Source organism: Ambystoma mexicanum, chromosome 1p (genome assembly GCF_040938575.1).
Source record: "Ambystoma mexicanum isolate Mex_15411 chromosome 1p, UKY_AmexF1_1, whole genome shotgun sequence".
NCBI classification, from domain to species: domain Eukaryota; kingdom Metazoa; phylum Chordata; class Amphibia; order Caudata; family Ambystomatidae; genus Ambystoma; species Ambystoma mexicanum.
The window spans coordinates 1,289,812,724-1,289,833,040 of NC_090921.1; the positions used below are offsets into that span (position 1 = coordinate 1,289,812,724).

Here is a 20,317-nt window from a genome sequence, read left to right on the forward strand (position 1 = left end):
CCATACGAAACTTTTGGGGTTTGACAAACTTGTTCGCTGGGCGCAGATCTAATACAGGGCGCATGGTTAAGTCCTTTTTGGGTACAAGGAAGTACACTGAATAAATACCTTCTGTTACCTGAGATAGGGAGACAGCCTCTATAGCTTCTTTTTTCAGTAGCTCTTCTACTTCTTGAAGAAGAATAGTGAGGTGTTCCGGTGTCATGCGTCGGTTCCGTGGGGGTCTGTACTTCGGGGAACCGTTGAATTCGATGCAGTATCCGTGGGCTATGGTGGATAATACAAGAGAACTGTGGGGTGGGAATGCACAGCTAATGTAAATCAGGATAATTGATGTGGAGTAGAAGCACACCAAAGGTGTTAGTTCACACTATTAAATAAAGAAATAATGTCAATGAATTTTATGGTGAAATTTCAGGTGCAGGCGGGCTAACGTCACAAGACCACTTGGGACAAAATATCTAAACAACCTAAACTACCTATTGCTAGGCAGTAAGCCCAAATGCACTCCTACCGAATCTTCGTTCGGGAGTTAAATGTTGACTCTTCGTTGATCAATTAATACTCTCATGTGGAAAGAGTGTTAATTGAGTCTTAACTTTAACAAATTGGATGAGGCCGAAGAGAATGACGTAATCTCTGAGAAAACACGCCGGTTTCTTGACAATAAACATCCCATCATGCCGGTGATGTATATCTTACCTAAAATCCATAAGAGACTGTTAAAACCTCCAGGCCGCCCCATTATAGCAGCTACTAACAGCATCCTTGAACCTTTGGCACAATATCTGGACAAAATACTTCAACCCTTGGTCCAAGAAACGCCGACTTATGTGAAGGACACCATGCACTTCCTGCAACTGTTGAAGAACACGCAGTTTGTTGAAGTGAGAGATATATTATTTACTATGGACGTTATGTCCTTATATACAAATATTGCCCATGAAGCTGGCCTAGAAGCTATAGAATGGCTTATTTTGACATCGGACAAATGTCAAGGAGACCGGCTGTTCATTCTCTCCCTCTTGAAATTGGTACTTAACAACAACTTTTTTAAGTTTCAGGATAGATACTTTATCCAAATTTCAGGCACAAGCATGGGTGCAGCTATGGCACCGTGCTATGCCAATGCATTTATGTACTATCTGGAACACGAACATGTTCTCACATCACCAAGATGGATGAGACACCTATCCCTGTACGTGAGATACATTGATGACGTCTTTGGGGTATGGACTGGTCCTCAAGACGAATTGGCCAATTTCTTTGACATGATGAATCGGATGAATCCACGCATTAGGTTTACTACAGAGACAAGTACAACAACCATACATTTCCTGGATGTGGAAATTTACGTGGCTGGAGCTAAACTGGAGACCAGGATTTACACCAAACCAACCGACAGGAATAGTCTATTACTCGCCACAAGTTTCCATCCTAAACGAACCATTGACAGTGTGCCACTGAGTCAATTTCTACGTTATAGGAGGAACATCTCAGAACCCACTGAATATGAACGTCAGGTGATTACACTGGAAAATAAATTCACAGCAAGAGGATACGACTCTACATTGATCTCAGATGTATCAGGAAAGGTCCGTGAGATAAACAGGGACTCACTACTAGTACCGAAACCAACAAAATCTCGAGAAACACTGGTATATGTTACCACCTACTCGTTCCAGAGCACAAGAATTAAGAAAGCCATCAAAAAAAACTGGCCCATGCTACAATTGGACCCACAATTGCAACATCTTTTCCCTGATCCTCCAACGTTTGCCTATAGAAATAGCAAATCTATACGAAAGACCCTAGTGAAAGCTGAGATCCCAGTTGTGGGTCCGTCCACCCAACACAAAGGCACTATTCCATGCCACAATTGTCAACACTGTGGCAACATCATAAAGGGCAATCACATTACACACCCCCATTCTGGCAAACCTTTACAATTAAAACACTCCTGTACCTGTGATGCTCAAAATGTGATATATGCACTGAAATGTCCATGTGGACTCTATTATGTAGGAATGACTACTCGGAAAGCGAAAATAAGATGGACTGAGCATAAGTCTAATATTCGCAACAAGAGTCTCAAATCACCTGTTTCATTGCACTTCACAGAGGCACGCCACACTGTGGCGCAGTTAAAATGTGTTATTTTAGAACAAGTGACATCAGGTACCAGGGGGGGAGATATACAACGGAAATTAGCACAACGTGAAATACTATGGATTGATCTTCTAGACTCACTGCACCCCCGGGGGATGAATGTTGAATTTGATTTAATGTGCTTTGTATAAATTAGCCTGAATTGCCACAATGTCCGCCCAGCTACAAGGGTAACTGACATATGACTGTTTCTTGGACTACAATGCTTTACCCCAAGCTGTAAATAGGGTTGTCCCCACGCCATTGTGACTCTGAGCTCATATTTCCACTTTCTTTATTCCTTATTAGTTTTTCGTTCTCAAATATTTAGAGCCTGTGTCCTTAACATCTAGATTGTGTGATATCACATATTCCCCTCTTTGTCCACTCGATTCGTTACCATGGGCTTGTCGATACATTTACTCTATGACTTTGTCACTTGGTGATTAGTAGATTAGGAATGCACATAGCTATATTGGCTTGACTCGCCAGTTCAATACCTCTTATTAGTACAGAGATACGGCCACCTGAGATACCCCCCCATATAATTGTCATTTATATTGATGCGAGATGGGGGCACCCCGCGAATCCTTCTGGTTTCGCGGTGGTGCCCCCACTCGCATCCCAGAGTAAGCAATGTCTGTTTGAGTGCTTTCCTCCACATATTTAATATAGAGACCCCGCTACATGGGTTACATTGATTCCAAGGAGCTCTTACCTATTACTCTATGGAGCCCCTCTCTCTGCAATGAGTGGCCCACACTAATATGGCGGATTTCCCGGCTGGCCCAGCGCGCATGCGTGGGGTTACCGGGACAACAACTAATGCCTACCGCAGTGGAGCCGCCGCGCTTACAGCGGTCGGCTCATTTGGCGTTTACCTGCAACCTTGGTAGGTCTTTAGACTCCGTGTGGACGGCGCACCTGCGTCTGCACTTTTTTTGCACCCGCCTTTTTACACTTGGCGTGATGCATTGAACTTCATGTATCTCGTAGCGAGATATCAGGCTTGCGCTCCTATATACATTTAATATCTGTTTCTATCCCCTCGGTGGATAGCTTAGACATAACTCGTTGTGAAAACTTTGTTATGACCATCGAGATGACTCATGACTACTTGGTCTGATCATTACCCTGTTACTATTCTTTATAGGGTGTCCCGGCCGTATTCTGTCACTTCCCGGCCTCCGGCGCATTATAGCTGTTGACTGGGTCTGAATTGGAACTTTATCAGCCTCAGATTGAGGTTAGTACCCATTACCTCTCTACTTATTTCGGTTCAAAATTACATCAGTTAACCTCACTGATTAGCTTAAATGGTAATGTTTACTCTTTTGAATTCCCCGCAGGAAAGGCTTTTAGAACGCATTTAGCAACCACTACCCTACTACATACAGGAACAATGAAGTCCCCACCCTGAAGATGGATCATTCGATCCGAAACGCGTTGGTTACCTATGTCACCTATTATTAGGGGCTTCTCTGAATGGAGTTACTTCACAATACAAAACCCCAAGAGTGAACTTATTGCTGTTTGTCAAATTTATATCGCTGGTTTACAATTGGTTAATGAAATGTATACATGTCCCTTTGAACATTTACAGGATGTAAATAATTATGCTAGGCTTTGAGCTACTTGCTTTCTGCTTTTGTTGCATTTATGTACCTTCATGAACCAGGATATACTCTGTTTGTTAATTGGAATAAGAATTCCTGGATGCTTCACCATTGTCTGAATAATTCTTTTGTACATTGTTCATTTGTTTGAAAAAACAGACCTGGAGAGGTCTATTAAAAAGTATCAAAAAGTATTAGTCAGTACCAGATCTGTATAATTGGTTACATAAGTGATCTTACATGCCCGGTTTACCCTTTATTGATGTTATTTATTTTCTATTTTGTAATTTGTTAAAGTTAAGACTCAATTAACACTCTTTCCACATGAGAGTATTAATTGATCAACGAAGAGTCAACATTTAACTCCCGAACGAAGATTCGGTAGGAGTGCATTTGGGCTTACTGCCTAGCAATAGGTAGTTTAGGTTGTTTTCTATGGTGGATAATACCCAGCGGTCTGACGATATTCCCTCCCATGCTGAAAGGAACGATGTTAGCCGGCCCCCGACCGGTGATGCATGGGAGGGGACCCGAATCTTCGGGTCATTTGTTGGTATTGGGCGTGGAACCTTTGGGGCTGGAGCCGCGACCTCTTCCTTTGCCACGGCATTGGCCTCTTTGACTGAACTGGGTGTTGTTACCCTGGTTAGAGGGCCAGTTGGTAGCAGAGTAAAATTGCTGTTGGTTTTGCTGCTGGCGTTGGCCACGAAAGGAGCGTCTATTGCCATAGCTGCGTCTGTTAGGGGGCCTAGAAATTTGGTCAAGAGTCTTGATGGTATCAAACTCCTTCTTCGCATGTTCTAGGGCCTCATCAACTGCTTTCCCAAACAGATGTGTTTGTTCTATGGGCTTATTTATCAGGGAAGCCTGGGTTTCCGGCTTAAATCCCGAATTGCGCAGCCAGACATGGCGTTTGAGAAGTATTCCCTGAACCAGGGAACGGCCAGCCGTCTCTGCGGCATCTAAGGAGTTCTTTACGATGCCCTAGTTTACAAGAGTTCCCTCTGAGATGATAGCTAACAGGCGTGAACGCAGGGGTTCTGGTGCGTCCTCTGCTTCGCTGCGCAGCTTGCTCCACTGTGCATCTGCGTAGCTAGCTAGTAGGGAATTGTTATTTGCAATCCTAGTTGAGAAGGCGGCGGAGGTCGTGATTCTCTTCCCAAGTGCATAGAGCTTCTTGCCCTCTTTGTCAGGTGGTGCCTCACTAGTGGATAGTGGTACCCCCGCTCTTTTTCTTGTATTAGTAACTACGAGGGAGTCCGGAATAGAATGTCCTCTGATGTACAAAGGGTCAGAGGACGAAGGGCTGAAGAGCTTTTCTATCCGAGGGTTGACCCCTCTGACTAAGGCCGGATTGGAAAGGGAAGGAGTTATTCTTCTCTTTATAGAAGCCAGGAGCGGAATAGACTAACTAACGGGGGCTTTTTCTTTAATAACTTTCTCTACAAAGTCTATGTCAGGAAGAGTCTCCCCTGTGTCTATTTGAAAATGCGCTGCTGCCATGCGCAATAGTGCATTAAGTGAAGGTTGGTCATCTATGGGAGAGGTGTTTCCAATAGGTGAATCTTTGGGAGGAGAAGGGTGAAAGACATCAGGGTCTGAGTGCACTGATGGGGATTGCCAAGGCTGCACTGATGGGGATTGCCAGGGCTGCGAGGTAGCTGTATCTTCTTCAAAAGCTCCTGCACTAGTGTAAGGATCTTCTTCAAACCCCTCTTCCTCATGTTCTTCCTCTCCACCCAAACACTCATCTTCCTGGAGGTATTGCTCCTCTTCAGTGAGGTCATATGTGTCTGTAGAAGGGGGAAACAGCCTAGGAATCTTGACCCTAGTGTCATCCTGGGGCCATTCTCTTGGTCTTTTGGGTGTGGGTGGGTTTTGGCTTCCCAAAAACCTTTCCATTTTCTCCATACAAGAATGGAGTCTTTCAAGGGTCTCATGGGGGACCCCTGAATAGTCTAGAGGGGGGTAATCAGTGTCTTCACCTTCAAAATGCTTAGAACGCTCCCATAACGTCGAAGCAAGGTTTCCGTCGCCCTCTGAAAAGCCCTCCGGTAGTTCAGAAGTGCCCTTAGATGAAGGGGGCAGTTCCTGGCTACTCTTGCTCTTTTTCGGCGTTTCCATAGCTTTTTGTGCGGTATTCGACGTTTGTTTCGTCGTCCGCTTACGTTTGTCTTCGGAAACAATTCTCGCCAGGCTCTCGACAACGAGTTTGTCAGTAGAGGGCTCTGGTGTCGACGTTGCCTGCGTTACGCGTTGTTCCTCGACGGCCGCTCTATGGAGCGTTACGTCGGATGATTTTGAGGTAGCGCCCGTGTTTGATGAAAGCCCAATCGCTGGTCGCGGGTGGGGCTTGAGACCCTTACGGTCTGAGGTAGACGCCGGAGTCCCCTTCGGCGCTAATGGATCCTTCGTCTTTGACGAAGAAGAGCCGTGGGGTGTGCTTAGGCCTATGGGGTCTATGTGCGTCCTTGTCGCCGGGGTGTTCATCCCCATAAGCAGGGCGTGAGCCGAGCCCGTCGGGGCCGGGGACGGACGTCGAGGAGCGCGAGCGCTCCTTCTGGGGGTTAATGACTTCCGTAACGGACGTCGAGTTATCACCCTCCTCGTCACTTTCTGTAACAGCGGCGGCGGGTGAGGAAACTGACTTCGACATAGCGTAGTCCGCCCACCTCTTAACTTTTCGTTCTTTAAGAGTTCTTGGTTTCAAGAGCTTACAGGCCGCACAGCTGTCCTCCTTATGATCGAGGGGCAAGCAACGATTACAGAGCTTGTGTTTGTCCTTCCAAGTGTATTTGCCCCTACAGCGTGGGCAAAACTTAAAAGGTGTCCTCTCCATAGCTGAGGCAATAATAACTGGTGATAACAACCCCAAGGGAAAGATAGGGGAGAAAGAAAGACATTCTCAAAGAGAAAATAAAAGTTTGAACCCCCACTCTCCCTACTGTATGTTGGCCGGCGAGGCCAGGCCACGTGTTCGGCAGCGCCGAAGGATCTCCTCCGTCTCTACCCCTCCGTCGAAAACTTGCTCGGCGGAGAAACAGCTTCACAGCTAACGTCGAGGGGAGGGATCTTTAACAATATAATAAGTATAATTAAGGACCGAGGTCCGTAGTAAGTATTTGCAATGTCTCTCTAGGAGCTCCGCGTAAGGCGACCAGAAGCTGGGCGGAAAAAAACAATCTGAGGGACCTCGACGCGTGAGGGATTGTGGGTACAACGCACGTCACTATAGGGATAGTGTTACAGACATGCCTTGTCGACGTCCCCTTTTTCGACTACGAAAAACAAAATGCAATACTCCGCAGTGACCAATGGATGTCGGACCTATGCACAGCATGTGATTCTAAGCAGATTAACAAACATCAGAAATATATATGTAAAATAAAAACGTCCTACCTCTGCTTAACTTTTAAGTCTTCATAATATTTCCCTTCTATATAACCCCCATTGTACTTTATCAGACTTCACAATACATAAATACGTACATATACATTGACATACCACTTACATGCAACACTTTATAAACCGTATGTCACCAGGGGTCAAGTCCTAAAAATTAAAGTGGGGGGGGGACTCGTCAACAAATGCAATGGGATGTGACGTTGCTAGAAATTTGCATATCAAGGTGAAATATGCACATTTAAATAAATTGGCTCTGCATTACCACGCATATTGAACAGGATAAATGGCATTTGCCTTTCATAAAATCAACACACACACAAAAACTAGACAGGATATTTGTTTTTGAAAACATTAAAAGGTGTGCATGTTTTAAACTCCAAGAACCAATATACATTTTTTCCCTGGGACTTGCAGTACCGATATGGGATATTTCATCTTTAGTTGTTGGTTATTTTCATCAGGTTATATAGTGCAGTGGTAAAGTGTCCGGCCTACAAGCCTGATAACTGCGGTTTGATCCCGGAGGTCGGCTTTAATTCATAAATTCTAAGAAGACATCGAATGTTTCTCTTTTAGCGGGGGGACTGAGTCCACCCTCTGAATAAAGTGGGCAGACTCCGTCCCCCCGCGTGTACCCTCGACTTGAGCCCTGTATGTCACGATGGGGGTGACTTTTGCTTTCAGTCACCCCTTAACAGTACCTTGAAGGGCTGTCCCTGGTGACTCTGGCACACTGAGGGCTGGCTGCAAAGCTGAATTAAGGGCTGGCTGGGGCCCTGTCCCCAGATGATAGATGGGAGCATGGCCCCTCTTTCTTCAGGGTGGCCATGTCCACATTATGGGGCCACCAGCGCTTTGCTGGTCTTCTGGGCAACCCTCTGCACAAGTGTGGGTCCACCCGCCATCACCACCCCTTTCCATGGCCTCATTCTTCTGGGTGGCCCCGTTGGAGTGGGGGGCCACAGACGATAACTGCTGCCCCTGCAGCACTTTTAAATTCTTCTGGGTGGGCCCCATTAAATAACATTCGCCAGGGCTCTGTGCCAGCCGAGCTTTCACTGGCATAAGCATTTTGGCTGCTTGGATCACTCTTCAGGGGGCTCCACGCTCAAGGCAGCGTCACCCAGTAAAGTCTTTTTTCTTTTCTAACTGCCGTTTTCCAACTCGCTCTTCTTCAATCCTCTCGGGATTCTTTTCTCCCCTGCCCTGCCCATTCATGGGCAGGGGAGTTATATTCCTTTGTTTTCCTTTGTTTTCTTTATTTGCATTCATGGTGGGCTGGATGGTTTGACCTGAAGCCAAACACATGGAACACAAACACATAAATAAATAAAACCAACCGTACACAAAGTACTTTTATTAACCTGGTCTGCGTCTTTCTTTCGAGGAGTTCCCTCAAAGGGCAAGCATGTAGCTGCACTATACAGCCCCTGTGGGGCCACTGCTACACGTGGGAACCCAATCGAAGGGCATCCGCAGTGATAAACCTGAGAACACTCATGGACGACAGACATTCACTAGAGCCACAACTCAATGCAATAGCAAAGAAATGTGTCTAGCTCCTGTGCCTAATTAGAGGGATACTCCTCTTCCTAACCTTGCCACACAGACACAGAACTCTTGCAATAATTTCCCTGGCATTATCGATTTAGACTACACAAACAGCCTCTACCTTGGAATGCCAGAACGCCTCACAAACTCTAATGCATCCAAAATACTGCAGCCAGACTATTCCTGAGACTAAACAAAACAGACCACATCACACCAGCCCTGAGAAGCCTACACTGGTTTCAGTTATAAAAAAAAAAAAAAAAAAAAAAAAAAAAAAATACATTAAACTGCCAAGATCTCTGCATCACGCACAAATCACTACATGGACAAGGAGCCAAATTTCTCCAAGCCAAAACAACCGCTAGCAAACAGGAAGAAACCCAAGATAGAGCAACGACGTCCAAATCGAAATGAAACACTACAAGAAAAGGAAATTCGGAGGAACCGTAGTCTCCCGTTTGATATCCAAACTATGGAACTCCTTACCGAAGGAAATAAGGACGACAGAAGATCACCTTAACTTCAGAAAACGACTGAAAAACTGGCTATTCATTTCACTGAGAACAGCATAAAAACAGGCACTGTCTCCAAAATTCACACCCAGACCCAAGGCAATCAAGAAACAGCACATATCCAGGAACAGACTATAAAACCACCACGAACAACTAACCACCCCTCCTCCTTGCTTCTCTCATGCATACCTCCCACGTACCACACACCCCCCATAGGGCTAGCAAGACGACACAAAGCACACAAGCCACACATCCGCCATAAGAACAAACAACTCAGACACTGGCCGGAACCACTCTGGACACAAGCCCAAAGCACACAATCCAAAATCACTCAACACGCACAAATGTCCGTTTCTCATAGTTCTGCAAACATCAACAGAAGAGCACAACCTCTATCCTATCCCTCATCCCTCACTAACCAGCCCCACCCACTTTCTTCCAGAGCCATGTGAGCACCTGGAGACCATGCAAATGGTAGCAGTGCACAGTATACATCAACATAACAAGATAACAAGATGTACATTTTTACAGTGTACACTTGGATCAACCTGAAATAGTGTGCTAGTCCAACTAATATACAAAGAAAGATGTATTAACATTATGTTAAACAAATCATATCAAGTAGTGTACACAATATACAATGAATGCCTATGTGCCTATTCTAGCCGACACGTGTTTCAACCTTCTTGTTCGATCTCAAGGCTGATATTGAGCTTAGGCGGCACTCACATCCACTGACAATCATGGATTTCCCAAGATTAATATTGAGGCAATATGCCCCGAAGTGGCACCCAAGCGCAGGGAGGTTACCTTAACGAGGGTGGCAGGCCATTACCTAGAGGGTGTGCCCAGCCACCGAGGGGCACATCGCCATTACCACCCGTGTAGATCACTACACAGGCGCTAATGTTTTCTTTTTTCTTTTAGAAAATTGAAAGAAAAACATCCTTTATCTCGCTCCTGACGGAGGACAGTACCTTCAGTCAGGAAGTCTTTGATCAACATTGGGGAGGTACTACCTGGCTAAAGGCACTGTGCGTGCCGTGCAGCGAGATAAAGGTATGTTTTGATCTCTCCCCAAGGTTGCATACAATACTGCTCCGATAACCTGAAGTCTTTGTGATGGTATCATGTGGGACTTCTTGAATTTGAGGGAGAAGCCCAGTGTGGGGGTAGAGGGTGAAAGGAGAGAGAAAGAGAAAGAAAAAGAGAAAGAAAAAGAGAAAGAAAAAGAGAAAGAAAAAGAGAAAGAAAAAGAGAAAGAAAAAGAGAAAGAAAAAGAGAAAGAAAAAGAGAGAAAAAGAGAGAGAAAAAGAGAGAGAAAAAGAGAAAAAGAGAAAAAGAGAGAAAGAGAAAAAGAGAGAAAGAGAAAAAGAGAGAAAAAGAGAGAAAGAGAGAGAAAGAGAGAAAGAGAGAAAGAGAGAAAAAGAGAGAAAGAGAGAGAAAAAGAGAGAAAGAGAGAGAAAGAGAGAGAGAAAGAGAGAGAAAGAGATTACGCTGAGATGTTCCTGGGCTTGGTAGGGTCAACATGCCCTAATCAGCCTATCATCCAGGTAGGGATAGACGTGACTCCCCCTCTCTCCTGAGACTCGCTGCCACAACCGCCATTAACTTGCTAAAGACTCTCAGGGCAGAGGATGTCAGCTCGAATGGCAGAACTTGAATTTGATAATGAGAACCGGCAACCGCGGACCTCCGGTACCTTCTGTGCATGTGATGGCTAGGCATATGAAAGTAAGTATTCTGAAGGTCCAATGATAGCATCCAATCCTGGAGTTGGAGGGCCTGAAGGATCTGAGAAGGGGTAACCACCTTGAACGTGTCTTTCCTGGGGAACTTGTTCAAGTTTCTTAAGTCCAAGATGAGTCTCAATCCTCTGTCCTTCTTGGGAATTAGAAAGTACAGGGAGTACCAACCCATGTTCTTCTCCGCAACAGCTACTGGTTCTATAGCACCTTTCTCTACTAGGATCAACATTTCCTGCACAAGGAGCAGATCTGGAATTTTGAAAGACCTGTCACATGGTGGAAGATCCTGGGGCCTTTTTAGAAAGGGAAGGCACTAACCCCGGGCTACAGTTTCCAGTGCCCAAGCACCTGAAGTAAGGCCCGCAATTATTTCAGATGCTGAGAAAACCTGCCTCCCACAGTGGTCTTGTGGTTTAAGGCTTTAGAGTGGTTTTGAGGTGGCTGAAGCAGTGGGCTGATTCTGCTTGAGCTGATTTAGCACCTCTCCCTCGTCCACCTCGAGTGAATCTTCTCTGACCTCTATGACTGGCCTGTCCTCTCCCAACTGAGGAATAGAATCAAAAGGACCTACCCCTCCAAGATGATGTACCGCGGTAGGAATGTTGAGGCTGTCTAATGGCGGCACTAAGATTTAGCCGCCGCTTTTGAGGTCTGCAGCTTTTCCAGACTTTCATCAGCCTAGCTTCCAAAGAGCCTCGGGCCATCAAAGAGCATATTGAGGAGTCTAGATTGCACATTCGGTGCAAATCCGGACTTCCTCAACCACGCAAGTCTGTGCTGCACAGTGCTAGTTGCAATGGACCTGCTAATGCTATGAGCAGTATCCAGACCTGACTGGAGGCATTCACACATTGCCTCCTTACCATCCTTGATGATGGCCAGGAAGCAGTCTCTTTCTTCTCCTTCTGGGATGTGTTCAGCCACCATAGCTATGCAGTCCCAGAGGGTAAATATGAATTTTGACAAGCCACAAGATGCGTTTACTGATTTTAAAGCCATACTTCCAGCAGTAAATATTTTTCTAGATCAGGCATCCAACCGCTTGTTATCTCTACCGGGAGGAATGGGAGGATATGCCGATTGTTTAGTAGACGTAGCAGCCTGAAATCGCCAAACTCTCTGGTGTTGGGTGCTTTGTTAAATATTCTGGGTCACTGCTGGATGGCCTATATTTTTTTTGCAAAGTTCTTATTTACTGAAGCTGCAGTTTCTGATGTTTCCCAATTAGATGAGACCCTTTTTTGTAGGGCGATATGTAAGGGCAAAATTGGATCTCTCTGGGGACCTTGATCCAGTATATTGGTTAGGTCATCCTGCTCGAAAGAAGGTGCATGCCTGCTCCAACCCAAAAATGCAACCACCTTGCTCATTAGTTGTCTGTCTGAGGAGTCGGCGTGGTCAGAAGGATCTGGTTTCCCAAATTCCAATTCTGAAGGGGTATCTATTCCACTGGCTGTTTGCATGTTTTCATGCAAGTCTTTTATTCTACACTCTTCAGAAATTAACTCCTCTGGCAAATTTGGTGAACCAAATTGTAGGCCAAATGGTGGTGTATTGTCATCTGAGGGTTCACGGTCTTCATAAATTGAAGTTAAAGATTTTTTAAAAATCCTTTTTTGGTAAGGGTTTGAAAACCTTATCCTGCGTGACCATGGGCTTCGAAAACTGAAGAAATTGTTGATAACTTCTTCAAAGTTGGTGTCGATTTTGTCAGAGTCTACTTCGCCACTGGCGTCGACGGCTCTGATGGCGTTAGCGAGAGTCATAGTTGCCAACTTTCTAGGTTTCTTCGAAGGAACCTTCAAAGGACTGGATTCCTGGCTTGTCGAAGACCTCAGCGATTTCTCGTCGGATCGAGATTTCTCTTGATGTAGCTCCGGTTTAGTCTTCGACTTTCCTTTGCCGCTTCGATGCAGATCGGCAGGGGCATGGACCTTCTGCTTTTCCTTCGAGAGGGTCGGGCCGCATTCTCGTTGATTAACATTTCTTTACGAAATGCATCCCATTTTGCTGGGGAGTCTGACTTCGTTGGACATTTAATTACCTCGGCCAAGGAATCACTAGAGGTTGAAGGTGACCTGTGATGCCATTTTTCTTGGTCTTCTTGGAAGAAGACTAAGAAGAATTGCGCAATCGACTTCTCGATCGAGATCTTTTTGACCTTTTCCGTCAAGGAGAATCTCTCGGCTCCACAGATTTTCTTTTTTTGGAACTCTTCGAAGGAGACTTCGAAGGTAACCTACCCACTGCCAATTTACATGTAAGCTCCCTCAGAGCCTTTTCGGTCATCGCCTGACAGGAGCTACACTCGGAGGTACAATGATAGATTCCGAGACACCACAGACATATGCGGTGGGGAGGTCAGTGATCGACATCTTCAAAGCGTAGTCTTGACATTTCTTGAAGCCAGTCTTAGGGGTTGGAGCTGACAGTGAAGACATTTTCGAACAGAAACCTAGTGATGAAGTTCAGTAAAGAACCGAAGCGCACCGTAATTCTTCAAAGCGATTACTCAGAAAAACGGAAATGAAGTCAAAGGGCACGTTGTGCGCTAGTTATACCGATGATAACCTCAACAGTCGAACAGAGGCCCTAAAAGGACATCGAGGTGATAACACAAATCGCCCTGTTGAGAAAAAATGTCCAAAGCAGATGAAGCTGGAAAGATATCAAAAGATGAGGAATACGTGGGAGGACAATCCATTCGAAAGATAAAGGACAATGGGGGTTATATAGAAAGGGAGAATACAACAGGGTGTTTCCTTACAAGACATCCTTAAGATTAGTTTGAGAGGATAATATCCCACCTGACTTACTTATAAAAACAATCACTAACTGATAAGAGTGTTGATTAACAAATCAATTACTAGGCTAGAACTTTAACCCCCATATTCTATCTCAGTGAAAATTAGGATTGATGAATACTATATACGGAAATCCATGATTGTCAATGGAAATTTGTGCCTAATACTCAATATTAGTCTTGGGAATTCCATGATTGTTAATGGAAATGATGAGATCAGCCTTGAGAAAGACTGAGAAGGTCGAAACAAGTGTCAGCTAGAACTAGAATAGGCAGGCACATGGGCATTAATCGTATATTGTGTACACTACTTGATATGATTTGTTTGTAAACATAATGTTAGTAAATATTTAATTGTATATTAGTTGAACTAGCGCAATTTTTCAGGTTGACCCAAGTGTAAACTGTTTTTATTGTTATAGATGTAGGGCAATACCTATGTCAACCAGATTTGCAGCTACTCACTCATTTACTAGAGGATGAAATCCATACCTGAGCGCATACAAATCCTGATTTGCCCTCATATTCTATCACTGTATATTATTACAGTATACCAGTGTGGGGCGTCCTTGTGTGGTTTCTGTTGGGACCAATTGTACCTCCTTGACGACCTTCCTCCATCCTAAAGTTAAGCCTAACTTCTCTGCTACACTTACTATTGGAGAGTCTGGTCTTTCCTTTTGGAAGACGCACTGTTCCACCACTCAGTTAGGTGATTACACAGCCAGAGGGGTGTGCAAAAATCTCCTTAGCAGCTTACTATGCAGCCTCCAAACACAGACATTCACCTCCCCTTCATCCAACACTAGGACACACCATCACATAAGGCCACACAGGTTGCCAGTCAGACAACAGCATCAAGCAGCCAGCCAGAACCAACAAAGCCAGTCAGCGCATGCCGAGCTACCTCAGGAGCTGGAATACCCAGCCACTGCCAGTGTGCGCATAGAAAGGCAACAGTGGTGCACACAACCACAAGCAATGACCAATTGAATACATGCAGCCACTGCTTGCAGTGGCAATGAGGCACCACCCTCCGTTTCAGGCAGCCCCCTTGTAGTGTACATTGACACATTAACACACAACTCCGATCTTGTGTGTTTCAAGATTCATCAAGTTTATTCGTAGGAGCCCCGGAGAGACCAACCTCTTCCATCAACATCTTCGTGTATGCTTCCATCAACATTCTGGAACCATACACGAAGATGTTGTCGTAGTAACAGAATGTCACGCACATGCATCAAATGTGACTATTCTTACATCTCCCCTTCTAACAAAATAAAAATAACAACATAAAAAAACTCATTAAACTAGAACACCCTTATTATATCTAACTGCTGTTGTATATATATACATTACTGTGCATAATAACTTGAACTATGTATATTAATAAAGGATACAGTATCTTCGTTATATCAGGGTTGTAATTCGTTATCTGGATCCACTTCATTATATCAGGGTTGTAATTCGTTATCTGGATCCAATCATTAAATATCAAATCTTCAATAGTACACATAGTCAGATTTACGGTTCCCACATCTTCTCCTGTGTCTTGGTATTGCCCAAGATTTGTCACTCCCTACTTCTTGTGGTCTACCTTGGGTTTTCTCCTCTTGTATATTATTTTTACATCTTACTCTTGTTTCTTCAATATCATCCTTGGATATCTTATTCCGGAATGTTTCCTCACACCAGCCTTGTTCTCCTTCATTTCTCCTCATCTCATTTTCCTTTGCCAAAACTACATCATCGCATGACCATTTTTTCCCATCCTCTAATATCACAGATTTCTTTGAGCACTCCTTCACTCTTTGAGGAGGACGATATCTTGATTCTCCTTTCATCACCCTGTTTGGCTCTTTGACTCTAACCCAATCACCTGATTCAATTTGGCTTTCTTGAACATGTTTTTGTTTGTCATAGTATCTTTTATACTCTTCTTGTTTTCTTTTTACTTTGCTGACAATGTCTTCCAAATTTATTTCCTTATTTCCTCTCATCAACGTGAATGGCATTTCCTCAGTGACAGAGTGTGGCGTGACTTTGTATGTATTGAGAGCCTCCTTGAGTGTCTCTTTCCAGGGTAACTGATTTATCATGGCTAGCTGAATAATACCTTTTATAAAACGATTCATCCTCTCTACCAACCCATTTCCCATTGGATGGTATAAGGCTGTGGTGCTATGTTTAATAACTCTGTCCTTCAGAAACTTTTGCATTTCTACAGACATAAATTGAGTTCCATTGTCCGACACCAGTTCTTGCGGTTCACCTTCTCGGTTAAAGATTTCTTCCAGAAATTTCACTACTTTGATAGCTGACACTGAGTCCTCAACAATGCCACATTCCACCCACTTAGACGTATAATCTACCAATACTATGAGGAACACTTTATTCGACTCTAATGTCTCATAGGGCCCAGTTATATCAATGGCTAATTTTGTCCATACTGTACTAGGAATATTCACTGGTTGCAATGGGGTTGTAATTTTCAACTTACTCTTGTCACTCACTGCACATGCAGTACAATCTCTGACCAAAGTTTCCATTTCACTCCACATGTTAGGCCACCAATAAGTAGTTCTTACTCTTCTCTTTGTCAACATCCTTCCCACATGACCTTCATGGGCAATGTCCATAATTTTCCTCCTCAAATTCGTTGGAGGTATGATGCGTTCTCCTCGATAAACACAAATTTTGTCATTAGATAACTCATCCTTAAATTTCTCCCAGTATTTTGTATTGTCATCCATGTTTTGCCATCCACTCTCAATGGCTCTTCTCAACATTTCTTGTTCAGGGTCAGATTCACTAGCTCTTACCCATTCCTCCTTTGAAAAACTGGGATGCACTTGAGCAATAATACAGTCCATATTTTGTTCTTCCATCACTGTTTCACTTTCATCACCAACCTCTGCTAAGTTCTCACACGGCAGGCGAGAAAAACAATCCGCTACCACATTGTTTTTTCCTGGAGTATATTTTATCCTCACATTGAACTGCATTATGATCAATAACCATCTTCTTATTCTTGGAGAGGTCATATGAGGATTTTTTGAATTCAACACATGTACAAGTGGTTTGTGATCTGTAATAATGTCCACCGGAATGCCCCAAATGAGACTTTTGAAATGTTCTAATATCCATTTAACCCCCAAAGCTTCCTTTTCAATTGTTGAATAATGTCTCTCAGCACCTCTTAACGTCCGTGAAGCGAAAGCAATTGGAACAACTTCTCCAGTCTGAACCTGTTCTAGAACTCCTCCCAGTCCTATGTTGCTTGCATCCACAGATATTCTTGTTTTTGCGCTTGAATCAAATAATTTTAGTACCGGTGCTTTATTGATCAGAATTTTGATTTGTTCAAATTCCTTTTTTATACCTTCAGTCCACTCAAATTTTACACCTTTGCACATTAAACTTCTCATTCTCTCTGTTCTGTCTGAATAATGGTCAACAAACTTCGAGTAGTATTCAGTTAATCCCATGAAACTCCTCAGTTGGTCCTTATTCTTGGGATCAGCAATTTTCAAAATGGTATCTACTAATGAGTCTTTTGGCTTTATTCCATCAGCAGTTATGCGATGGCCCAAATATGTTACTTCACTTCTCTTGATTTTGCATTTCTCAATTTTTAAGGTCATTCCTTTTTGTTGTAATACTTGTAATACTCCCAATAACTTTGCATCATGTTCTTCTTGAGTCATTCCTGACACCAATATGTCATCCTGAAAATAATGTACTCCTTGTAGACCCTCAAATAAATGATGCATCAGTCTCTGGAACACTGCAGCTGCTGAAGCCAACCCAAACGGCATTCTCTTGTACCGGAAGGCTCCTAAGGGTGTCACAAAAGACGTTAGATGTCTACTCTCTTCTTCCAGCAGCACCTGGTGATATGCTGACGATAAATCTAATGTTGTAAAATACTTTGCCGGTTTCATGGTAGTCAACATTTCCCCAATGTTCGGCAACGGATGGCGATCCACCCAAATGTTAGAATTTAAGTCTCTTAGGTCCACGCACATTCTAATGGACCCATCCTGTTTTTTGACAATCACGATGGGGGATAACCACTCCGAGCTTTCAATAGGTTCAATGACATCTTGCTTGCATAACCTTTCTAATTCAGCCTTCAATGCTTCTCTGGTACCAATGGGTATATTTCTCACTCTATGTACCACTGGCTTTGCACCCCTTTTTAGTATGATTCGATGCTCAAATCCTTTGAGTAAACCAATTTCCTCCTTAAAAACTTTCGGAAAGGCTTTTGCCAAATTTTCTGCTGTATCACAACTGCTCTCCGTAATGCATAAGATGGGTACCTTTTCACCAGGATGAATTCTGATTTTCAATGTTGCTTGCTCCCACCAACCTACTATTGAAAATCCATTCTCAGCCACCAATAATCTACAATATGTTTCTCTCCCTTCAAATTTAAGATGTACCCACACAAATCCTATAATGTTGATGGGTGTTTTTCCATATCCAGTTGCCTTGATTTTTGTCGTTTGTAATTCCCCCAAATTTTTTTTTAACACATTGACATACGTCTCTACATCAACCATTGTATAAGGAGAACCAGTATCCACCATTACTTGTAGCGTTATATCATTTATCTCCATGGCTACCCATGGTCCCATCTCTTTTTCACTTGATGCAAGAGTTAGTATTTGAACTTCATCTTCAAGCCGATCCTTGATTGCCAAAAAATTGCTCGGACCACCCATGTCTTCCATTGCTTTTATACTTGTCATCGCTGCACTTCTACCTCTATTGTAGCGTCCAGTATTTCTCCCAAACCGGCTGTTGAATCTTCCTCTTGATCTATTGTTGTGACACATTTTTCCAAAATGTCCCAATTGGCCACATCTGTAACATTCCGCTGACACAGCTGGACAATCTCTTTCTGTATCGGCATGTCTATGCCATCCACAATTCCAGCATCTGTTATTCTGTTTGAACACTCCACTCCTTCCTTGTCTACTTCCACTATTAACATCTGATTTGACCAACCTCTTGACAATAGCAACCAATTCATCTTCTTGACTGGTATATTTCCCAACCTCCATCTCTTGTACTGATTTAACTTCCACATTCTCCATTTTCTTTTGAACTTCCTTCATACATTTTTCCCCCAATTCCATAGATCTGGCTATCTCAATTGTTTTATCCAATGTGGGGTTTTTCGCTTGCCATAACCGTTGTTGAATCCGGGAATCTGCCACATGTAACACCACCTGATCTCTTAAATATTCATCTGCAACTCCTGTGAACGCACAAGTGGCCATCAACCCCCTCAATGCAGCTAAATACGAGTCTATATTTTCTTCCTTACTTTGTTTTCGCGTAAAGAATCTATATCTTTCCAATACTATATTAGTTTTATTTCCAAAATGTTTATTGAGTTTGGCCATTGCTGTGTCATATTTTCTGGCTCCACTCGACGATTCTTCCCAACTCACTTCATCCTGTACCAATTCAGGTAAAGTCCTAAAAATCCTTAGTGCCTCTGCACCTACACAACTTAGAAGAGTGGCCTCCTTCTGATCATCACTGTATCTTGACCCTCCAATTGCTCTCAGATATACTTGAAAATTATCCTGCCATTGTTCCCAAGGACATGTCGGATTCCCAGGCAATGGCAAAAACTTCACTGGAGCAGATATGGTCTGCATGATGTTCCCTATTTCCAACAGATGTTGCTAAAACTTCCTGGGGCACTTCACTTAATGTGCTGCACTCTTTATCAATAGACTTCCTGGGGCACCTTCACTTAATGTGCTGCACTCTATTTCAATAAATATTGTCCACTTTTTTTTTTTTAAATACTCCACTTATACAACATCCACATTGTATCTGTACCTCTTTCCGTATGCTTCTCCGTTTTTTTTTTTTTTTTTTTTTTTTTTTTTTTCCCACTCGGTCTCCCGCTCCTCACCTCCTTCTCATGAGCGCATTTCTCTCTTAAATATGATTACGATCGCCGTACCGTACCTCGTCACTGTAACGGCCGCGATCAACAGCTTCCTTTCACTACGAGCGCTGCGCCCGGGGCTCCTTCCATTAGGACATCCTCGTCGCCAATTGTAGTGTACATTGACACATTAACACACAACTCCGATCTTGTGTGTTTCAAGATTCATCAAGTTTATTCGTAGGAGCCCCGGAGAGACCAACCTCTTCCATCAACATCTTCGTGTATGCTTCCATCAACATTCTGGAACCATACACGAAGATGTTGTCGTAGTAACAGAATGTCACGCACATGCATCAAATGTGACTATTCTTACACCCCTCTAAAAAGAAAATATATACCATCCTCAAATAGCAAGTACCAGCACACATAGCCAGCCCTCACCCAAAAAACACACAGTAAATACATATACATGTCTTGCCTCCAGTCAGCAGACATCCCATCATAAGACAACTAGAGTATACAGCTCAGTTTGAGACATCGCTGGCACATTTTGCAACCCTATCACAGACTAGCAGACGCCACAACACTAGTCACAGAGAACACAGTGTACTCAG

General features: G+C 43.6%; 1 protein-coding gene across 7 annotated transcripts in view; it reads right to left on the reverse strand.

Annotated features, from left to right (window-relative positions):
- POLD1 (DNA polymerase delta 1, catalytic subunit) overlaps window positions 1-20,317 on the reverse strand; it is a 1,263,933-nt gene that overhangs the window by 786,917 nt on the left and 456,699 nt on the right. The window lies entirely within an intron of this gene.